This window comes from Hypanus sabinus, chromosome 2 (assembly GCF_030144855.1).
Source record: "Hypanus sabinus isolate sHypSab1 chromosome 2, sHypSab1.hap1, whole genome shotgun sequence".
NCBI classification, from domain to species: Eukaryota; Metazoa; Chordata; class Chondrichthyes; order Myliobatiformes; family Dasyatidae; genus Hypanus; species Hypanus sabinus.
In genome coordinates, this window is record NC_082707.1 from 121935904 (window position 1) to 121957515 (window position 21612).

Below are 21612 nucleotides of genomic sequence, written 5' to 3' on the forward strand. Positions count from 1 at the left end.
ACTCCAGATTTGGCCTCACCAATGCCTTGTACAATTTTAACATTACATCCCAACTCCGAAACTCAATGCTCTATTTTATAAAGGCCAACATACCAAAAGCTTTCTTCACCAACCTATCCAAGTGAGATTCCACCTTCAGGGAACTATGCACCATTATTCCTAGATCACTCTGTTCTACTGCATTCCTCAATGCCCTACCATTTACCATGTATGTCCTATTTTGATTATTCCTACCAAAATGTAGCACCTCACACTTATCAGCATTAAACTCCATCTGCCATCTTTCAGACCACTCTTTTTACTGGCCTAAATCTCTCTGCAAGCTTTGAAAACTTCATTATCCACAACATCACCTATCTTAGTATCATCTGCATATTTACTAATCCAATTTACCACCCCATCATCCAGATCATTAATGTATATGACAAACAACAATGGACCCAGTCCAGATCCCTGAGGCACACCACTAGTCACCGGCCTCCAACCTGACTAACAGTTATCTGCTACTACTCTCTAGCATCTCCCATCCAGCCACTGTTGAATCCATTTTACTACTTCAATATTAATACTTAACGATTGAACCTTCCTAACTACCCTTCCATGTGGAACCTTATTAAAGGCCTTACTGAAGTCCATATAGACAACATCTACTGCTTTACCCTTGTCAACTTTTCATTTGCCACAGGTCTAGCCCTCAGCATGCTACGATCCTCCTGGTTCATCCATAGCATTTGGTTTAGGATTGTACAGTAAGTTTTCATAGGCACACACTCATCCACACAGGTTCTAATGAAGTTGGAAACAACTGCGGCATACTCATCTAGATTTGAAGATGAGTACAGTCCCTAAGTACAGTCCAGTCTACTGATTCAAAGCAGTCTTGTAAGTGTTCCATGCTTCACTTGTCCATACTTTCTTGGTCATCACTACTGGTGCCGCAGTCTTCAGTCTCTGCTTATACTAGGAGAGTAGAACTACAACCCTGAGATGAGGCTTTCCAAATGTGGGCATGGATAAGCGCTCTTGATGGTGGAGTAACACTGGTCCAGTGTATTGTTTCCTCTGGTACTACAAGTGATTTGTTGATAATAATTATTTGGTGACTTTTTCAAGCTGGCCTGGTTAAAATCCCCCAAAATGATGGTGAAGGCAACAGAATGTGCTGTTTCTTGCATGTTGATCACATCGCTTAGATCATCTAGAGTCTGTGTGACATTGGCCTGAGGTGGAATGTACATTACTACTAAAATGATTGCTGAAACATCCAGTTTTATAATACAGCATTCAGCTTTAGTGAGCTACTTGCAGCAATTTTGAACTGTTTAAAGCTGCGTTCTTAAGTGCAACAGTACTTCCTGAAAGTGAGTTGTCTTCCCTGATCTAGAAGCCATACTTAGAGTATTTTCTATCTCCTCCTGTCAATGTTGTACCTGCAGTCTGACATTTATCTCTGTTAATTTGTTTGTTTTATCTTGTGTTTGTTCTAGTCTTGTGCTGTGAAGTTGCTGCAAAAAGCCAATTTTCATGGCATTTATGCCCTGTGCATGTATGCCTATGAACACAATAAAATTGAACTTGAAATTTGAGCAATTTGTTTGCACTTATAGAATACTATAGTTCTATATTAGTAAGTGAAGTATGGGCATTTCTAGAAGTTGTTTAATATTATTTGTACTTTCTGATGCATAAGATTGTAGTTTTGCATCCTATTTGAGACTGGAATGCAAAATTCTAAGAATTCACAGGAATTCTAAGAATTCACGTTGGAGGGCTCCATTGCTTTTGCTGTTTCTAATGCACTGTGGTTTCTTGATAAATGGAATGAATCAAACTGGCTTTCTTCAGTGATGGTGGGAATGTCAAGAGGATGCTAGATGGATTATCCACCAAGCATCTCTGAATGAGGATTGTTGTATGTATTTCACCTACTTGCTGTTCACACGTAATGCTCTGGCAGTATTGAGAATAGGAAACTTTACTGGAATCTTTGTAAATATATTTTTAAATTGTCTAGCACTCACTGCATCTGCAAAACTGAGCTCTGTTTAATGCTGTTTTGCAGGCATGTATTTCTTGTGTTGTAGTCTGTTCTGCCTAATGTTGCACTTGATGCATTCTTCTATGGTTCCCATTGAGAACGAGTTGTAATGAACCAATTTGATGGCAATTAAAGTGTTGCAGATTCAGATGGAATATTGTTCGGCTGGAGATGGCCCAAATTGACTTGTGTGCTCAATTCTGCGTTAAGCTTAGAACCCTCTCACTTGGAGATGAGTGTGGGGTTGCTGAACCAGCCAAACATGCAAGCGTTATTTCTTCCCTGCTCTTTCCATAAAGTGTGGTGTGGGATGGGAAGAGAGAGAAGTAAAGTGCTTCCTGAGACCTAAATCATCTTTCAACAGCAAACTGCCATGGATGAAGCCTACATAAAAAAAAAACTCTGGTTTTTGGAAAGAAAAACCAAATTTTAGTAGTTGGAAGGAAAATATCACAGATAAAGTAGCTTAATTAAATAAATATTGAATTGAATAACAATGTTTTGAGCATTAACAGGAATAGATTTATGTAATGAGAACAAAAGTGACTATTCTATCCCTCAAGCCTGCTTAGTCAAGATTAGATTTTGGATGATTTGCATCCTAAATCCATTTATCTGGTTCAGCTCCAAATAAGCATCCACAGCTGAGGAAAGAGTGCTTAAGATTTCCTTTGTCTGTGTGCACAAATGCTTCCTGATACCTCTCCTGAGTGACATAGTTCTGATTTAAGGATTATATCCCTTCTGTATTTCCCTGTCAACTGAAATAATTGCATAAGCTAAAATATCAGTTACATGCGTTGCTTTGAAGCTTTGGAAATGTGTACTGAGCACAGCAGTAAGTGGCTCATGATTAAGATATATATTTTGTGTTTTTTTTTATCCTTGGCCAGTCTGGGTGTTTTTTTAATCATGGGCGAAGCTGGATATGTTTTAGTTTTCCAACTGAAGTTTCCATTAAATGATTCATCAACCTTTAGTAACAAGATAATAAATAAAAATAGTTTATAATTAGACATGAATAATCAAAGTTATTAAAATTAACATAATTGCTTGTGCAAAAAGATTTCTGTTGAAATAATCTTTCGAATAGTTACATTGATGATGGGTGCAAACTAAATGCCATTATAAAGATCAGTGAGGGAATGCAGATGGACAGTTTTAAGATTAAGAAAACCTATTGCAGTAAATTATAGCATACATTTTTAATGATCCGGTAAAATACTGATGTCCTTTCCTTGTAGTTATTGATGACATGTATTTGAGGGAAGACGCGCGTCACATTTGCTCTGCCTACAAGCATTATCATTACCATAAAATAATTATTCACTAATTCTGGCCGCTGCATGTCCTTTGAATCCAATTGATAAGTGCTGTGATATCCTGATATTCATATGTACAGACTGGGATGAATGTGCGTTCCATTAGTTAATTCTGCAGGATTACTTGCAAATTAATTGAAAGTTAAAACTGCGAACTAATTCTGAAGGCTTGGGAGAATTGCTGACAGTGTAGAAAATCAAAATGAATGTTCAGAAATTATAGTGCTTCTTCAAGTGCATTGTTTGCTAAATTGTAAGACTTGAATGTAAGAAATACTTCATAGGTGCTTTAAACCTTTCACATGTCTTAAACTTTAAACTTTTCACATTAAACTTTTCACCGGACAGGGTATTCCCTCAGACCTTGAAGGAGACTAGTGTTGAAATTGCAGGGGCCCTGGCAGAAATATTTAAAATGTCGATATCCACAGGTCAGGTACCGGAGGATTGGAGGATAGCTCATGTAGTTCCATTGTTCAAAAAAGGCTCAAAAAGTAAGCCGGGAAATTATAGGCCGGTAAGTTTGACATCCGTAGTAGGTAAACTATTGGAAGGAATACTAAGAGATAGGATCTACAAGTATTTGGATAGACAGGGACTTATTAGAAAAAGTCAGCATGGCTTTGTGCGTGGTAGGTCATTTTACCCAATCTGTTAGAGTTTTTCAAGGAAGTTACCAGGAAAGTGGATGATGTCTACATGGACTTCAGTAAGGCCTTTGACAAGGTTCCGCATGGGAGGTTAGTTAGGAGGATTCGGTCGCTAGGTATACTTGGAGAGCTGGTAAATTGGATTAGACATTGGCTCAATGGAAGAAGCCAGAGAGTGGTAGTGGAGGATTGCTATTCTGAGTGGAGGCCTGTGACTAGTGGTGTGCCACAGGGATCAGTGCTGGGTCCATTGTTGTTTGTCATCTATGTGAATGATCTGGATGATAATGTGGCAAATTGGATCAGCAAATTTGCCTATGATACAAAGATTGGAGGTTTAGTGGACAGTGAGGAAGGTTTTCAAAGCTTGCAAAGGGATTTGGACCAGTTGGAGGAATGGGCTGAAAAATGGCAGATGGAGTTTAATGCAGACAAGTGTGAGGTATTGCTCTTCGGAAGGTCAAACCAAGGTAGAACATACAAGGTAAATGGTAGGATACTGAGGAGAGCAGTAGAACAGAGGGATCTGGGAGTACAGATATATAATTCCCTAAAAATGGCTTCACAAGTAGATAGGGTTGTAAAGAAAGCTTTTGGTACATTGGCCTTTATAAATCAATGTATTGAGTATAAGAGTTGGAATGTAATGGTGAGGTTGTATAAAACATTGGTGAGACCGAATTTGGGGTATTGTGTGCAGTTTTGGTCATGTAATTACAGGAAGCATATTAATAAGGTTGAAAGAGTGCAGAGAAGGTTTACAAGGATGTTGCCAGAACTTGAGAAACTAAGTTACAGAGAAAGGTTGAATAGGTTAGGACTTTATTTCCAGGAGCGTAGGAGAATGAAGGGTGATTTGATAGAGGTGTATAAAATTCTGATGGGTATAGATAGAGTGAATGCAAGCAGGCTTTTCCCACTGAGACCAGGGGACAAAAAAGCCAGAGGTCATGGGTTAAGGGTGAAGGGGGAGAAGTTTAAAGGGAACATTGGAGGGGCTTCTTCATACAGAGAGTGGTGGGTGTGTGGAATGAGCTGCCAGATGAAGTGGTGAATGTGGGCTCACTTTTGACATTTAAGAAAAACTTGGACAGGTATATGGATGAGAGGGGTTTGGAGGGATATGCTCCCAGTGCAGGTCAGTGGGGCTAGGCAGAAAAATGGTTCGGCACAGCCAAGAAGGGCCAAAAGGCCTGTTTATCTTCTGTAATGTTCTATGGTTCTATGTCAGTTATAGATTGTGAAACTTGTATGACTCAGAACCACGGTCACTTAAGCTAAACATAGTTGTAAAATGTAAATCTGTTGAACAAGGTTGCTTCAATTTGTAATCTTTTGTTTCCGTCAAGGGTGGTATTTCCATTCACAAACTTAAACTAGTAATTTTTTTTCCCAGTTTAATGTTGCAAAATATGAAGGACCAGAGTGCAAGAAGCTGTGTTGCTTACCAGAACTTTTGAGTAGTTTCCAGTATTCAACAATGCATCAAACAGTTACATTTTTTAAAAAAAAGCTGAATATCTACTGTGAAGCTGGCATGTGTGTGGCACAGTTTCCTCTGCAGGAGCCCTTTGGAGAAATAGCTCAACGTAGGGCACTTGGTTTCCAATAGTGCAAGTGCTCAAACAAGTAATTAGCTGACATCTTTTTCTTCTTTGTATGTCTCTTTTATTTTGGTTGTAGTTTCTATTAGTGACATCTGTACTACTCTAAAAATCAAGACTAGAATTTTTAATTTTGAGCGTAATGCACATCATAGTCATCATTTGTTCCTGGCATGTGGCTTGCCCAGCTGAAAAACATCTGCAGCCTTACTTGGGGTGGGGGGGGGGGGAGGATTTTGTTCTCCAAATAAACATTCAAGTGTTTTATTTTCCCAATTGTTTAACTGTTAAATCCAAACACTGCAAGTCCAATTCACAGCATAGAACCGTTGGTTTCAAATAAAATAAAACTGCCTGCCCATATGCTGGATCTTTTCCTTATTTCCATTCTCAAACAATGTAAACACAAGAGGTTCTACAGATGCTGGAAATCCAGAGTAACACACAAAATATGCTGAAGGAACTCAGCAGGTCAGGCAGCATTTATGGGAAAGAATAAACCGTCAACATCTTGGCCCAAGACACATAATCAGAACTGGAAAGGAAGGGGGGAAAAGCCAAAGTTAAAAGCTGGAAGGCAAACTGGACAGTGATAGATGAAGCCATTTGGGTGGGGGAGGAGAATGAGATCAAAAGCTGGGAGGTGGAAAAGATAAAGGGCTGAAGGAGGAATATGATGGGAGGGGACAGTGGACCATGAGAAAAAGGAAAGGGAATGGAAGCAGATGTCCAGAAAATGGAGGAGATGCAGGTGAGGGCAGCATTAACGGTGGAGGGAGGGAAACCCCATTATTTTTGAAAAAAGAGGACATTTCTGTTGTTCTGGAAAGGAAAGCCTCAACCTGAAAATGGCGACAAAGGAACTGAGAAAAGGGAGTATATTTTATTTTAAACAGGTGATAGGGTGGTGTAGTAAAGATAACTGTGAGAGTCAATAGGTTTATTAAAGATATTGGTAGACATGTTATCTCCAGAGATGGAAACCAAGAGAGATTGAGAACAGAGAGAGATGTCAGAAATGGACCAAGTGAATTTAAGGGCAGGTTGAAATTCATGGGAAAGTTGATGAAATTGACCAGTTGAGCATTGGTGCATGAGGCAGTACCAATGCAGTTGTCAATGTAGTGTAGAAAGAATTGGGGAACGTTACCAGTGAGGACTTGTAACATGGACTTTTCCGCGTTGACTGTTTATTCTTTTCCATAGATACCGTCTGACGTGCAAAGTTCCTCTTGTTTTTTTTGTGTGTGTTTAAATAATGTGAATTCAGATAACTGTTGTTGAGCAGCATTCTCAAAACACATTGGAATCCTCAGTTTGGTTCTTGTGGTTTTGAACCTAGAATGAAATGAGCTCAACTTTGAAAACTTATTTTCTATGCCTGAAACGTCATCAAATTGACCAGTTGAAAGCAATAGTTTTATTTATTTGTTTAATTAGAAATACTTTGCAGACCAGGCTCTTCCAGCCCAATGAACCACACTGCCAGCAACCCACTTATTTTATACTAGTCTAATTACAGGACAATTTACAATGGCCAATTAACTTAGTAAACGATATGTCTTTGGGCTGTTGGAGGAAACCAAAGTACCCAGAGGAAATTATGCAAATCACAGGGAGAATGTACAAACTCCTTAGAGACAGCGCTGGAATTGAACTCTGAATTCCAGAATGCCCCATGCTGTAATACTGTTGTGCTAACCGTTACTTATGATTCTCCCAGATACTTTAATGGATCAGATAAGACACAAACAGTATTGTCTACAGGTCAGCTGTGAAATTTTTATTACAGAGTAATGAAACTGGTTGAAAGAGATTTGAACATCAAAGTAAGACAGATATAGATCAATTACAAGTCAAACTAAATAGCATAAAAAGATTGCTGAGTAAAATATCCTTCAACATTGATGTGTCACTGAGAGAAATGCTATGAGCCTGTTTTGATATGTGTGGTTATTTAAGCCCTTTTATTGGTCATCTCAGTATCTGCAGCATTTTTTTTTATGGGGAAGTATGTAAGTAAGTGTTTATGGAAAATGTTTAGCCATTTGGGGCAGCAAACACAATCCATGTTGTGCCATTTGCAGCCACTTGCTTCTATCGTGCCTCAAACAAAGAAAAACCCCTGAAGAGATGTAAACCATGAAAAGTAGTCCTTTTACTTTTGAACTGAATAAGACAGACAGACAGTCATACTTTATTGATCCTGAGGGAAATTGGGTTTTGTTACAGTCACACCAACCAAGAATAGTGTAGAAATATAACAATATAAAACCATAAATAATTAAATAATAATAAGTTAATCATGCCAAGTGGAAATAAGTCCAGGACCAGCCTATTGGCTCAGGGTGTCTGACACTCCGAGGGAGGAGTTGTAAAGTTTGATGGCCACAGGCAGAAATGACTTCCTATGATGCTCAGTGTTGCATCTTGGTGGAATGAGTCTCTGGCTGAATGTACTCCTGTTCAGATGTTCTGTTTTGTTTCCCTTTTGAAAGCCTCTTGAATATACATCCTCCTTACCCCCAGGCTGTACATTTCAGCACATAACCACTTGTGGCCTAAAAATGCTTCAGGATTTGGTCTTCAGTTAATTTAAATTTGTGGCCATTTAATTTTAAGCTTTTTGCCACTTGGAGCAATTTCTGTTCATATATCTTGATTAAACCTTTTACGGTTCTAACAATTCTATTCTAGGGAGGGCAACCCCGGTACTTCAGTCTGTTGTCATAACTGAAAGCAGCCTTATCTAGAGCTTTTATGTCCCTACTAACTGTAAAAGGTGTGGTGAGGAGAAGTCGAAGACCTAATCAGTGCTTGTTAAGAATTAATGTAACTTTTAATTTATAAAACATAGGATCTTTGTTTACCCTTCTCTTGAGCTGTCCTGCCTCCTTTAAAGATTTATGCACTCTGTCTACTTGTGCATCCACTTTAAAATCGTATTTTTTTAATCTTTATCTATTGTTGATCTCTTGCCAAATTGTATTATTTTGCATTCTGTGCATTAAATTTTTATTTGCCTTATGCGAATGCTTTGAACTACCAGCCTTGTAACTATTGGCTTTGCATCCAAGCTTTGTGCCATCTATAAATTTGTGACCTATACACTATACACCTATTTCTAAATCTCTATACTGCATCTGTCAAAAATAGTAGTAACAGGACTGACCTTTGAACTCTTATCTCCCTTCAGCCTCTGCATGAGCACAACACAGTATTTTATTCCCGGACCAATTTCTATCCATGATGCCAGTGTGCTCAATTTTGAAAGCCAGTGTTTAATGTGAGACTTTATCAAATGTCTTCTGAAAATCAATATCCAGATGCTGCATTGCTGTCCTCAACACTTTGCTTTAAATAGTGGGGAGTCAGCATAAATTTATTAACTGAGGCTTTTCTTAGTTGAATATATCTATTTTCCCTTGTTTGAAACTTCCTCAGCATAAATGATAAATAGATCAGCCTTGCAACCCTTTTTGAACAAGAATGTACTATTAACCCCTCAACTCTGCTCGTATTTCTTGTGAGCTTTTTGTTATTTTTGTGATTTTGAACTGTAATTGAATATTTTTTGGTGAAAATTAAAGTTTTTGAAATATGTTAAGGTCAATTTGAGCTCACACCCTCCAAATTTGAGTGTATTACTGAGGCAGCTGATACATAATACAATATTAAAATAAGAACGCAGATCCAAGTAAAGGCAATTTATACCCAATCTTCTTTCTGTGCTATTTAGTTAATTCTTCAACACTATTGTGCTTCTCTATAGTCAAACTGGAGCCCCAATCTTACACTGCCTCTTACTCAAGCCTTTACTAAGTATACTGTAGATGCAGCCTTATTGGCAGAAATACTATATTTCTGCTGGATGCTGTTTCCTTCATTGTTCTGCCCAACTTTACCTATTCAGAGAGTTTCTTCAGAGCTCAGTGTTCTTCTCCAGAGATCAGGTGCTCTGATTGAAGTTCCTTTTGTATAACTTGTGACTAGCAATTAAATCTGTTTCTATGGTAAACTGAAAAAATGCTTTCCGAGTTGTCCATTCAGATATCTCCATTTTACTTCATGTTTCTATTTCCCTCCTAGTTAAGCAAATTTGAAAGCAATAATGCAAATGTCTTCATTGTTTTATGGTTGGCTGAGTGAGAAAGAACATAATGTTTGGTGCACGCGAGGTGAATTATGCAAACATGTTGATTGTATTATTCACCTGAAGTGGCATCAAGCAGGTGGATTCAGGGGATTCAGATTCATTTATTTTTCACATATATGTTGAAACATACAGTGAAATGCATCATTTGCATTAATAATCAACAAAACCTAAGGACGTGCTGGATGTAGCCTGCAAGTGTCACCACACATTCCAGCGCCAACATAGCACGTTAACAATGTTCAGAAGAACCATAGCACAAAGCAAGCCTCTTTCTTCCCTTCCAATTACCCACCCACACACTCACAACCAGACAGTCGTCCGGGCCCCCACCCTCCATTGTAATCAAGGACTCATAGTCATCAGGTCTCCTGCTTCTCCAGTGGACTTACATGGCCTCCAAATTCGCAGTGGTTTTGCTGACCCAAGCTTTCGGCCTTTGGGGGTTGACTTCTAGACTTCCAATTGATCTTCGATATCAACCCCAGGACTCAGTGATGGCATGACCTTGAACTCCAGGCTTGTCAGTGATGGCACCCCAAACTTCAGGCCTTAAACTTTGGACTTGCCAGTTTGTGTGCATAGGGGGTCGCTGGCCCTTGTGATTCTTGCCTGCATGATCATCTGATCCCATGGAGTCTTGCTGACTGGAGGGATGGGGGAGGGGGTCACAGGCCCTCACCTTCACTGGTCTTTGTGAACAATGCTCACCAGCCCAACACCTGTCCATGGATGTCCCTCGTCCATGCCATGACTGCCCTTCAAAAGCCAAGTGGAGGCCTAGGGTCCAGCATGACCTGTAACTCCTCCAAATCTGTCTCTAACCCTAACCTGACTCTTAGCTCCCCCTCTGTCCTCAAAACCATCCCTACAAAGCTAGGAAAAAAAAACAAATAAGTAAGTCTGATCCACATCCTTGATAGAGAACCTAGCTCTGCGCCATGTTGACTGGAAGCAGCATATTTCAAGAAATCTTGAAGCTGCAGCAAGAGAATTACATGTTTGAGTTGATAAAGTTTGTAGTATTGTGCTCTTTGCTACTTTTAAGACACCATCCATAAGAAATCTCGTTTGTGATGTGCATATTCTCAAAATAATTTATTGATTATCCATCTCTATTAGATTACTGGAGCGAAGGAATATCTTACTCCGCCTCTGGTAGAGACACATCTCAATTAAATTGGAGTTTATAGCTAAGCAGAGAGGAGTGTTGTGAATTTGATATTTCAGTAATGTTTGAATAATATTGTAAAAAAGTATGAGAATGGCATACATCATAATGGCTCCAACTCATAGGCATGCACCTCACTAATAACGTACTCTAGTTATCCTGTCTCCGTGTTTTTCCTTTCAATTAATTTTATGTTTTGGAGTTACGAAACAAAGGGTAAACTTTCTTTGCCCTCAGTGGTTTGTGTTGCAGATGCATTTGCTTACAGAAGTGTTAGTTGAAGTGACCACTACACATTTTGAGTTGAGGTGAGGTCATATTAAGGACTCGCCTGCTGCATTTTTGTAACTAGCATTTGTTAAATGTCCAGCTTGAACCTTAATATCCATGATGTGCCAAACTTGATAGTCAGGAGAATTATACCTTGATTTCTTAAATTACATTTGGTATCATTACATAAATTTGCTTGCTCATAATTATTAAAGTTCATTTAAAATAGCTGTAATTGTGAAACACATTAATGGGTGCACTAGTAGTGTTGCATGTTGGAAGTGAAAAAATACTTCATCTGCTTCCACATTCAAAGTGAATATCTAGGAACATAGTCTAGATGAAACTATTGTATTATCTGCTAGTTCAAAGAAAAAAAATCTCAGCCATTTCTGCTTGGTTTATCATTTAGGCTGCTGTAGCTAAACTGTTCTGAACAATGTTATGCTCCTCCTGCCTCAATACTGAACTCATTATCTTTCTGGTCTATTGATTAGGGATTATTTCCATTTTGGAACAGATGTGACACACCTTGTTAGAGAATGCAAAATGGAGAAGATAATTAATTTTTTATGCAATGATGAGAGGTGCTGCCGAACATTATGGACTGATTCTAATCTCTGATGGCCCTTTCACTTTCATATCCAGCGTGAATTTTTTTTTCTGATGTGCAGCTTTTTGAGCTGGTGCTCTATCCACATAATTCCCCAAAGATATTTTAATCTGGTTCTGGAGCATTCATGTCATATTAACTGGTTGACTCACTGAATACAACCAAAATAGCATCTATATATATTTTTCACACATGTCTCTGACTACGGACGGTGGCATTGCTTTTGTCAGGTGTGAATTATTTGTGAAATAGTCTTGATTTCTACAGCTGAATCATTCTGGTCTCCAGCTTGTGTTAATCTTTGAAAGGTAACTAAAAGCTGCTCATATGGTCAGCATGCCATAGAGTGTGGAAACAGGCCCTTTGGCTCAACTGGTTTATGCTGACCAAGATGACCCCACCGAGCTAGTGCCGATATTCAGTGTTTGGTCCTTATCCTCTAAACCTTTCCTAACCATATAACTGCTGTTGCCTTCTAACTGGTGTCTGTGGGTTGGCATATTTCTGGCGAGGATATTCCATTTATTCCTGCAGGCCTATTTCAATGTACATGTTTGCTTCCATCATTTCAAGCTGTTTTCTCAGGTTCGTTGTTTCAATAAAGATATGTGGATATTCTTTGAAAATGGGGAAACTCATGCAGGACTGAAATGTCTGCCATCTATGCTGTTAGAATCTAATGGCATGAATATTGATTTCTCTTTCTGGTAAAATATTTCCCCCTCCCCCTGCCTTCTTCTAAACCCCACTCTGGGCTTTTATCTCCTGTCACCTGCCAATAACCTCCTGTTGCCCCTCCTCCTTCCCTTTCTCCTATGGTCTACTCTCCTCTCCTATCAGATTCCTTCCTCTCTGGCCCATTATCTTTCCAATCCCCCTGGCTTCACCTATCACCTTCTAGCCATCTCCGGACCTTTTTGTTCTGGCATCTTACCCCCTTCCTTCCCTGTCCTGAAGAAAAGTCTCGGCCTGAAATGTGGACTGTTTATTCATTTCCATGGATGCTGACTGACCTGCTGAGTTCCTCCAGCATTTTGTGTGTTATTAGAATCTATCCTATAATGATATTTAATGGCTGAACATGCAGTCAACCTGCCTTACAGCTAAGAATTTTAAGCTAGTTCAATGCAAGCTGGAGATTTGTATCTTCTGCTCTGCTTTTAAAAAAAAACGTATTTGTGAAGCAAATCAACATTGCAATGTTCTGGGAGGACAAATTGAAACCAGAAGGTTGATAGATTGATTTGATTTAGCTGATAAGCAAATATTGATCTGAGCATCTAATTCCCTTACTGCTCCACCTTCTCATAAATTTTGTCATCTATGCAGTTAGACGTCGTGTGTTGATTTTCAGAATCCAAAAAAAAACACATGTTTTGGAGACTGCATCCAAAGTAATATTTTATACTATAAGAAAGCATTATTATTACTACAAATAATTCAAAAATTTTGATTAAAATGTAAATTATTTAAGAAAAATGCATATATGTGGTTACTTTAAAGCATAATGTACTTTATAACCAATATATTTATTTTAAAATAATCACAATTGTAGTATGGGAAATGCATAGCTGGGATGCTAATAAAACCCCACAAACATGACAATGGAATAAATTGTGACTAAAATGGTAAATAGTAATTAGGAATAAATAGGTCTTTCACATCCATCCCTGAGCAGTTCGATCTTCTGTTTGATCGCTTATTGAAAAGATAATTCAGAATCCAGATATTGTGCTCAGGTCTCTGGAGAGAGACTTGAACTTGAGAGTCATAGAATACTACAGAACAACAACTGGACCTTCAGCCCATCTAGTCCGTGTCTGTTACTCTTCCTAGTCCCATCGACCTACATCTGCACCATAGCAATCCATACCCCTCTCATCCATGTATTTATCCAAGCTTCTTTTAAATTTTGTAATCAAGCCTGCATCCACTACTTTCACTTAGACGCTCCTAATCTGAGTAAAACATCTGTGTTAGCATACTGATAGCAATATTTAAAATGAGACTTTGTTTGATAGGTGAAGTGTTCGGTGATACTCTGTAAACACTCATCTTAGATTGGTTTATTTAGAAATAATTGAATAAAGATATAGCGACAATAACTGACTAATATGCTTGTGTAATAGCATTCCAGGTACTTTCCAGGTCAGAAAGCACTTGTGGAATAGTGTGTGTTACCATTTCTGATAAAATCATAATCTTAAAATTTAGAAATAAGTTGCAAGTTCCATAAAAAGGGAGAGATAGAGAGATCAAAAGGGAAAGGTCTATGATTTGATGGAGTCAGACATTTAGTAGAGAAATTGCCTCTTTGACCCACCATGTCTATACTAACATCTGAACATCTCATTTAGAAACATTTTGTTTATTGCTTTCGATACCTTTGGAATTTCAAGCACGTATCCAGATGCTACTTTGCCTCCAAGTGTTTTCTCTGTTCCCTTGGGTAGTACAATCCACTTCCATTCCCCGCTGGACCTCTGCATTCTGTATGGAATTCCCAGTTGGCCAACACCACGTTCCAACCCAAAGCTGAGTCCAGAGACTGTCACGTACCTAGTAAGAAGGCAAAATGTGGCTCCCCAAGCTCCAGGACATTAACTTTGTTGATTTAAGCCATTACTGTGTAGCTTTCGATTTATCCTTGGGGCCATCGTCTTGCTGGAAAACAAATCTTCTCTTTCAGATTGCATCAGGCATTCCTCCAGGGTTTCCTTGTATTTTGCTGCATTCATTCTACTGTTTCACAAGCCTTCCTGAGCCTTCTGCAGTGAAGCATCCCCTCACAGCATTATACATGCTCTACGGTAGGGATGGTGGTGTTTTTTGATGATGCATAGTGTTTGGCTTATGCCAGACGTAGATTTAGTTTGAAGGCAAAAAAATTCAATTTTGGTTTTTATCAGACCATAGAATCTTACTCCAGCTGTCTCCTACATGCCTTCTGGTCAAGATTTCATGTGAGTATTTTTTCCCCAACAGTGGCTTTCTCTTTGTTACTCTCCCATAGAGCTGTGAATGGTGAAGCACCCTGACAACAGTTATTGTAGTCACGGTCTCTCCCATCTCAGCCACTGAAGCTTGCAACTCTTCTAGAGTTGTCATAGGTCTCACGGTGGCCTCCCTCTCTAGTCTCCTTCTAGCATGGTCAGTTTCTGAGGATGGCTCTAGGTAGCTTTACAGCTGTGCCATATTTTTTTCTATTACTTGATTGATGCAACTGTACTCCAAGGGATATTCAGTGACTGTGAAATTTTCTTGTAGCAATCTCCTAGTATGTATTTTTCAATGACCTTTTTGTAGGGTCACTTGGGGTGTTCTTTTGTCTTCATGGCATAGTTTTTGTCTGGATTTGCTGACTCACTAGAAGATGTTTCCTCCTTCTTCACAGTGTAAAGTTGCATTACCACCACCAACTGGGCTGGAGTGTGGTGTAGAGAGTTGGGAAATAAAACTCCTACTAGCTCTTTATCAAATGAAAATGAAATTACCTCTAAAGCCCTAAGTAATGAAAGACTATACTGTGAATTAAATTAAAGTCACTTCCATAACTTAGTTTTTAAATGAAATCAACCCTCAAAGATAGTAGTGCAGCCTACGTTGCTTTCTTTCAACCTTCTGTGCTTCACAGCTTAAAAGAAAGTGTTCAACTGTTTCATAATGACAAAACCTACACACTCCAGTTATGTTTTCCAATAAGGTACAAGGAATAACTGCATAGTATGCCAAATTCTAAATCGAGTCAATACAATTCCTTCCCTTCTTGTTTTATTTAGTAAAATTGTCTCTCATTTATGTCCGTTATCCTACAAGTCTTGCTATAATCCCCTGATTCTTAGCCCCACCAACCCCTTAGCTGTTGATTTGCTAAGTGGAATGTCTATATCTACAGTTGAACTTTTAACGACTTTTTTGGCCAAACAATCAACCCACTCATTACCCTCAACATACCTATGTGCAGGAACCCACAAGAAGCAGATATATAAACCAATACTTTGAATATGAAATAAAGTTTGAAGAGCTTCCAGCAGTAAATCTTTACTGTTAGAATAACCTGTTTAAGATGAATCAAAACCAAAAAAAATCTGAACAAATTACAATTTTGCAAGGACTAATTTCTTCTACCCACTATTAGCCCAAAATGATGGCAACCAATTCTGTTGTGCATACTGATAAATGGTGAGTAAACCATTTCTTTATTGTTACCTGTAATTCAGGCACAGAAACAGCCATACCAACATTCCCAGTCAAATTATCTTTTGATCCATTAGTAAAAATTGTTAAATCATAATAATTTTCCTTAAGATATCAATGAACCAACAGACTCTCAGGCAGATCAGGATCCTTGGACTTCATTAAATCATGCAACCTAAAATAAGGTCCCAAGGATTAATAAGTGCACTCTCCAAAGAGGTCATGACATAGGTGAAATGGGCCTTCTTCGCTTTGTTCATTATCACTGGGCATTGAACATTCAAAAGGTATTATTTTGGCTTCACCGGCCAGATATAAACTGGTGCCTGCTTGAGACACGGTCTTGCCACTCTTCGTCTTTCCCAGCTTTCATGTATTCTTCCTTGTCATTGAAATCCTCTCAATTCACATCTAACCTGGTTGTGTTCTCCACCCTCAAAATTTTTAATCAATTTCGCTGTCACTATAAGTTCACATCAGTTTCAGTTTTGGGTCCCATTCATAGAAACCATCTATTTCTTCCCTCCAACTTGATTCAGTGTTTAGACAATGGGGTTTGAATGGTCTTATGTGCATTAAGGATTTGTACACTGATAACATATTTGATAGTTTTGATAACCTGTGCAGTAAATATGGCCTTCCGCATAATCATTTTTTAAAATACCTGCAGATTCACCACTCTGTCAAGGAAAAGTTTCTCTCTTTTCCTGATCTACCACCTGCTATGTTGTTGGGAAAACTCACTCTTAGCTTTAATAATAGAGGGCTGGTCTCTGTACTATGCTCTCAGCTGATGTCTTTGGGAGTTCAAGATCTAAACAAAACTAAGACTAGGTGGGAGGATGACCTTGGTATGGATCTGGCTGAGGAATATTGAGCAAAAGCATTGAATAGGGTTTATTCCTCGTCATCATGTGCTAGACTGGGACTCATACAATTTAAAGTTTTACACAGGGTACATTTAAGTAAAGCCAGGCTTGCTGACATATATCCCGGGACAGATGCAGGCTTTGACAGGTGATCCTTCTCTCCAGCTGGTTTAGTGCATGCATTTTGGTCTTGCCCTTGGCTTGATGGCTATTGGGCACTGGTTTTTAAAACTATCAGTGGGGTTTTGGGGGTGACACTGAGACCTTGCCCGCTTATAGCTGTATTTGGTGTGGCAGATGATGTTTTGGGTTTAAAGTGCAAGCCAGTCGGATATCATTGCACTTACATTGCTATTGGCCCATAGGAGAATCTTGCTGGTCTGGAAATCTGCCACTCCCCCATCTGCTAAGCTGCTTGATTAGAGGACGTAATGTTTTTTTCTGAAATTAGAAAAGATTTTGAGGGGGTCTGTGAAAAAGTTCTATTCGAAATGGGGACCTTTCTTGTCATATTTTGGAAGTCTTAAGGAATTACCTACTAGTTGAGGGCATTTGATTGTACTTGGGAAGTTGCCTCCCTTTTAATACGTATATGGTTTACCTCACAGGGTGGTTGATGAATTGTAATTGGAGTGTAGTTTGGATCATCTGACATGTTGTGGATGTGTGTGGGCCTTTGGCTTGGAGGAGTGTGGGGGTATGGCTGTGAAATGTCTGCATTTGTATTTGTGAATTGTTGTATTGTAAATACATTAGCTGCCATGGTATGATTAGGGAAGGTGGGTGAGGGGAGTTTTATTTAGGGGTAAGATATAAAAGCAAAATGGAGGAAAATGTAATCCATTATGTATTCTGTATTGTATCATTCCTTCAATAAAAATATAAATAAAAAAATCATGCAACCTAAAATCAACTAAGGTCATTGGGGAAAAAAACAGGGAAGGGTTACCTTAAAGGCTACAATGAGACATATTACATATCTCTACGCCCCCTTAGATTAATCCAGTTTATTAACATCAGCTTCAACCTCTTAACTGTATGGGTAAATTGTCCCACTTCAACCAGTAAAGGTGAAACAGGAGACAACCTTTCTGCATCACAATATTGTCTTAAAACCTGTGCTTGTATCATATCCTAATGTTTTAAATTTGATGATGAAGCTAATCCATAGGCAACACAGCCCTAATAAAGTGCAGATCTATTTAACCAAATATAAATGTTCAGAGATTTTAGTGTAGCACCCCAAGAATACCCACAAAGACACCCGAGGATATTTTAATGCTCCTTTACATTTATCAATTATTTTACTGATATGGCGCTTATTATCCAGCCACATGCTGAGAAATATTTCCAATGACACTTCAAGAGTTTGACCATATAATTTCAAATCAAATGCAGGTTTATTGATCCCCTGTATAACACATAACTCGTGTTTTAGTTACTGAGAGCTTAAAACCCCATCTATTGCTTACTGTCCAACCTTATTAATCTTTAATTGCCTCCTATATACAGTTAAATTGAAATTTCTATCTCTGATCCATAAAGTTCCATTATCTACAAAAAGTGATTTACCTACTCTGGTACCTATCTCAGAGAAAATATCATTAATCATAATATTAAACAAAAAAGGTCTACAAATACTACTTTTGTGAGGTCCCATTCTCTATCTCATAGAAGCTCGGACATACTTACCTGCCCTTGCCTACATGGACCTTCCAAATAAAAAATAACTCAGATTATATAGCCATCAGCTCACTCCTAATTTCCATAATTTAATCAAAAGACCTTGTGTCCATAACATATCAAATGGAAAATAGTGATATTACAACTTTTATTTCTGTGCTTTCCAAATATAATCTTCCAAGCAGAAAACTGAATCCAATGTCATTCTGCCATTCCAAAATTTTCTCTGATAAAATGCTATATCACCTCTATTTTCCAAAATACAATTCAGCTGCTCTATTACGATATGTCCCATAACTTTACACAAATGGGTCATTAATGATATTGGTCTATAACTAGAAGGATCAAACACGGGTTTCCCGGATTTCCCAGAAGAGGCACTACTGCTGCCATTTTTCACAAGGAAGGAAGATGGCCTAAACTCCAAATATGATTAAAAAATTTATTAACCCAAGAGAGCTGCCAGCTATATGTTTAAACATACAATAACTTAATTTGTCCTTTGGCTCCTCCCACTTCCTTCAAACAAAAGGTGTAGTCATGGGCACTTCATGGGTCCCAGCTATGCCTGCCTTTTTGTCAGCTATGTGGAACAGTCTATGTTCCAAGCCTACATGGGTATTACTCTCCAACTTTTCCTATGCTACATCAATGACTGCATTGGTGCTGCTTCCTGCACCCATGTGGAGATTATCGACTTCATCAACTTTGCCTCCAATTTCCACTCCACCCTCAAATTTAACTGGTCCATTCCTGCCACCTCCCTTCCCCTTCTCGATATCTCTCTTTCCCCCTTTCTCTCCCTGGAGACAGTTTACCTACTGATATCTATTATAAACCCATTGACTCTCACAGCTATCTGGAGCCTTCACACCCTGTTACTTGTTTAAAAAAGCTGCCATCCTCTTCTCTCAATTCCTCCGTATCCTCCACATCTGCCCCAAGGATAAAGCTTTTCATTCTAGAACTAAGGAGATGTCCTCCTCCTTCAAAGAAAGGGGCTTTCCTTCCTCCACCATCAACACTGCCCTCAACTGCATCTCTTTCATTTTGCACACCTCTGCCCTAACGCCATCCTTTCACCACCCCATCAGGGATAAAGTTCCTCTTGTTCTCGCCCTTCACCCCACCAGCCTCCGCGTCCAGCACATATACGTAACTTCCGCCATCTCCAACAAGATCCCATCACCAAGCACATCTTGCCCCCCCCCCCCACTCACTTTCTACAGGGATCACTCCATGTGTGACTCCCATGTCCTTTTGTTCCTCCCCACTGATCTCCCTCCTGGTACTTATCCTTGCAAGCAGAACAAGTGCTACGATTTTTTACGATCCCAATCCATGATAACCTACGTACATCCTCCCATATACTTTAAATCATCTCTAAATTACTTATAATACCTAATACAATGTAAATGCTATATAAACTAGTTGTTATACTGCATTGTTTAGGGAATAATGACAAAAAAAAAGTCTGTACATGCTTGAACAACAAGTGCTGGAAGAGCACTTCCGGGTTTTTGCGATTTGCGGTTAGTTGAATTCGCGGATAAGGAAGGTCGTCTGTATTCTGTCTAGGTAGCCTCCATCCTGGTGGCATGAGCATAGATTTCTTGAACTTCTGGTAATGTTCCCTTCACCATTCCCATTTCCTTTTCACACCTCATCTCAGTAACTGCCTATCTCCTCCATCTGGTGCTCATCCCCATTTCTTTCTTCAGTCCTCTCCTATCAGATTCCTCCTCCTCCAGTCCTGTATCTCTTTCACCAACTTCCTAGTTCTTTACTTCACCCCTCCCGGTTTCACTTACCACATTGTGTTTCTTCCTTCCCTGCACTCACCTTCTTACTCTGACTCCTCATCTTTTTTCTCCAGTCCTGATAAAAGGTTTCAGTCCAAAATGTTGACTATACTCTTTTCCATAGATTCTGCCTGGCCTGCTGAGTGCTGCTTAAATTTCCAGCATCTGCAGATTTTCTTTTGTTTGCGATAATGTGTATCATCCTTTCCTGGGGCCGTCTGACTTGTATTGTGAGTAGCTTTCTTAAATTCACTCAAATAAAATTCTATCTCACTAATAGTATCATTGCTGCAGCTGGCTTCCAGCACATCAGGGTATTCACTTAGAGCCTTATCCCTACATTGTTTAGCCTCTTCAGTTAAATTACTGTATCTTGATTATGACTACCAGTAACTCAACCTTCTCTATTTCAGTAACAATTGTATTTCCTTCTTTAATCAATACTAGAATGTCATTAGCCCTATGAATCTCCCCATTTTCTTAATCATTCCCCAAATATCTCCAAATTTAATATCCCTTCCAAAACTATCACAATATGATCCCCAGTAAACCTTTTTCATAACCTTCACCACTTTCCTCACCATGGTCTGTGCATATTTATATTTAATGAGTCAGTCAGAATGTGATACTTCTTAACTTCCCTGAACACCATATTTCTCTCTCTTATTGCCTCTGCACAATCTTCGGTCCACTGTGGTTCAGCCTTTCTCCTATTAATGCCCTTTTTGTTACACTTCCCCACAGTGTAAATCTCCAGCTCCTGGCAGTACGGGATATGGCTCTTGACAACACAGTCATTCACTCTGTCTTTCAAAGCACCCTGACTGTTAGAAGCCATACTCAGTGGACACTTCATTCTCTTCAGCAGTTGGCCCTCCCAGCTACAGTGTATTTTTACTACAATCAATTGAATTACCGTGACTGTACACAGATGATCTCCATTTTACTAATTATGTGACCTCTAAAATCATTTAGGTGCACCAGTGATGATTTAATGGGTCATATTATAAGAGGTGAATACTTACGCAATCAATTATTTTGTGTTTTATATTTGTAATTATTTTAGATCATTTTGTAGGGATGTGTTCTCACTTGACATGAAAGAGTCCTTTTCTGTTGATCAGTGTCAAAAAAAGCCAAATGGAATCCACTGTGATTCAATGTTGTAAAACAAAATGTGATAACTTCCGAGAGGAGTGAATACTCTTTATAGGCGCTGTTGCCTGGATTGGAGAGCATG

General features: G+C 38.9%; 1 protein-coding gene across 7 annotated transcripts in view; it reads left to right on the forward strand.

Moving 5' to 3' along the window:
• The window catches only part of LOC132383059 (phosphofurin acidic cluster sorting protein 2-like), a 301168-nt gene that overhangs the window by 70949 nt on the left and 208607 nt on the right, over positions 1–21612 (forward strand). The window lies entirely within an intron of this gene.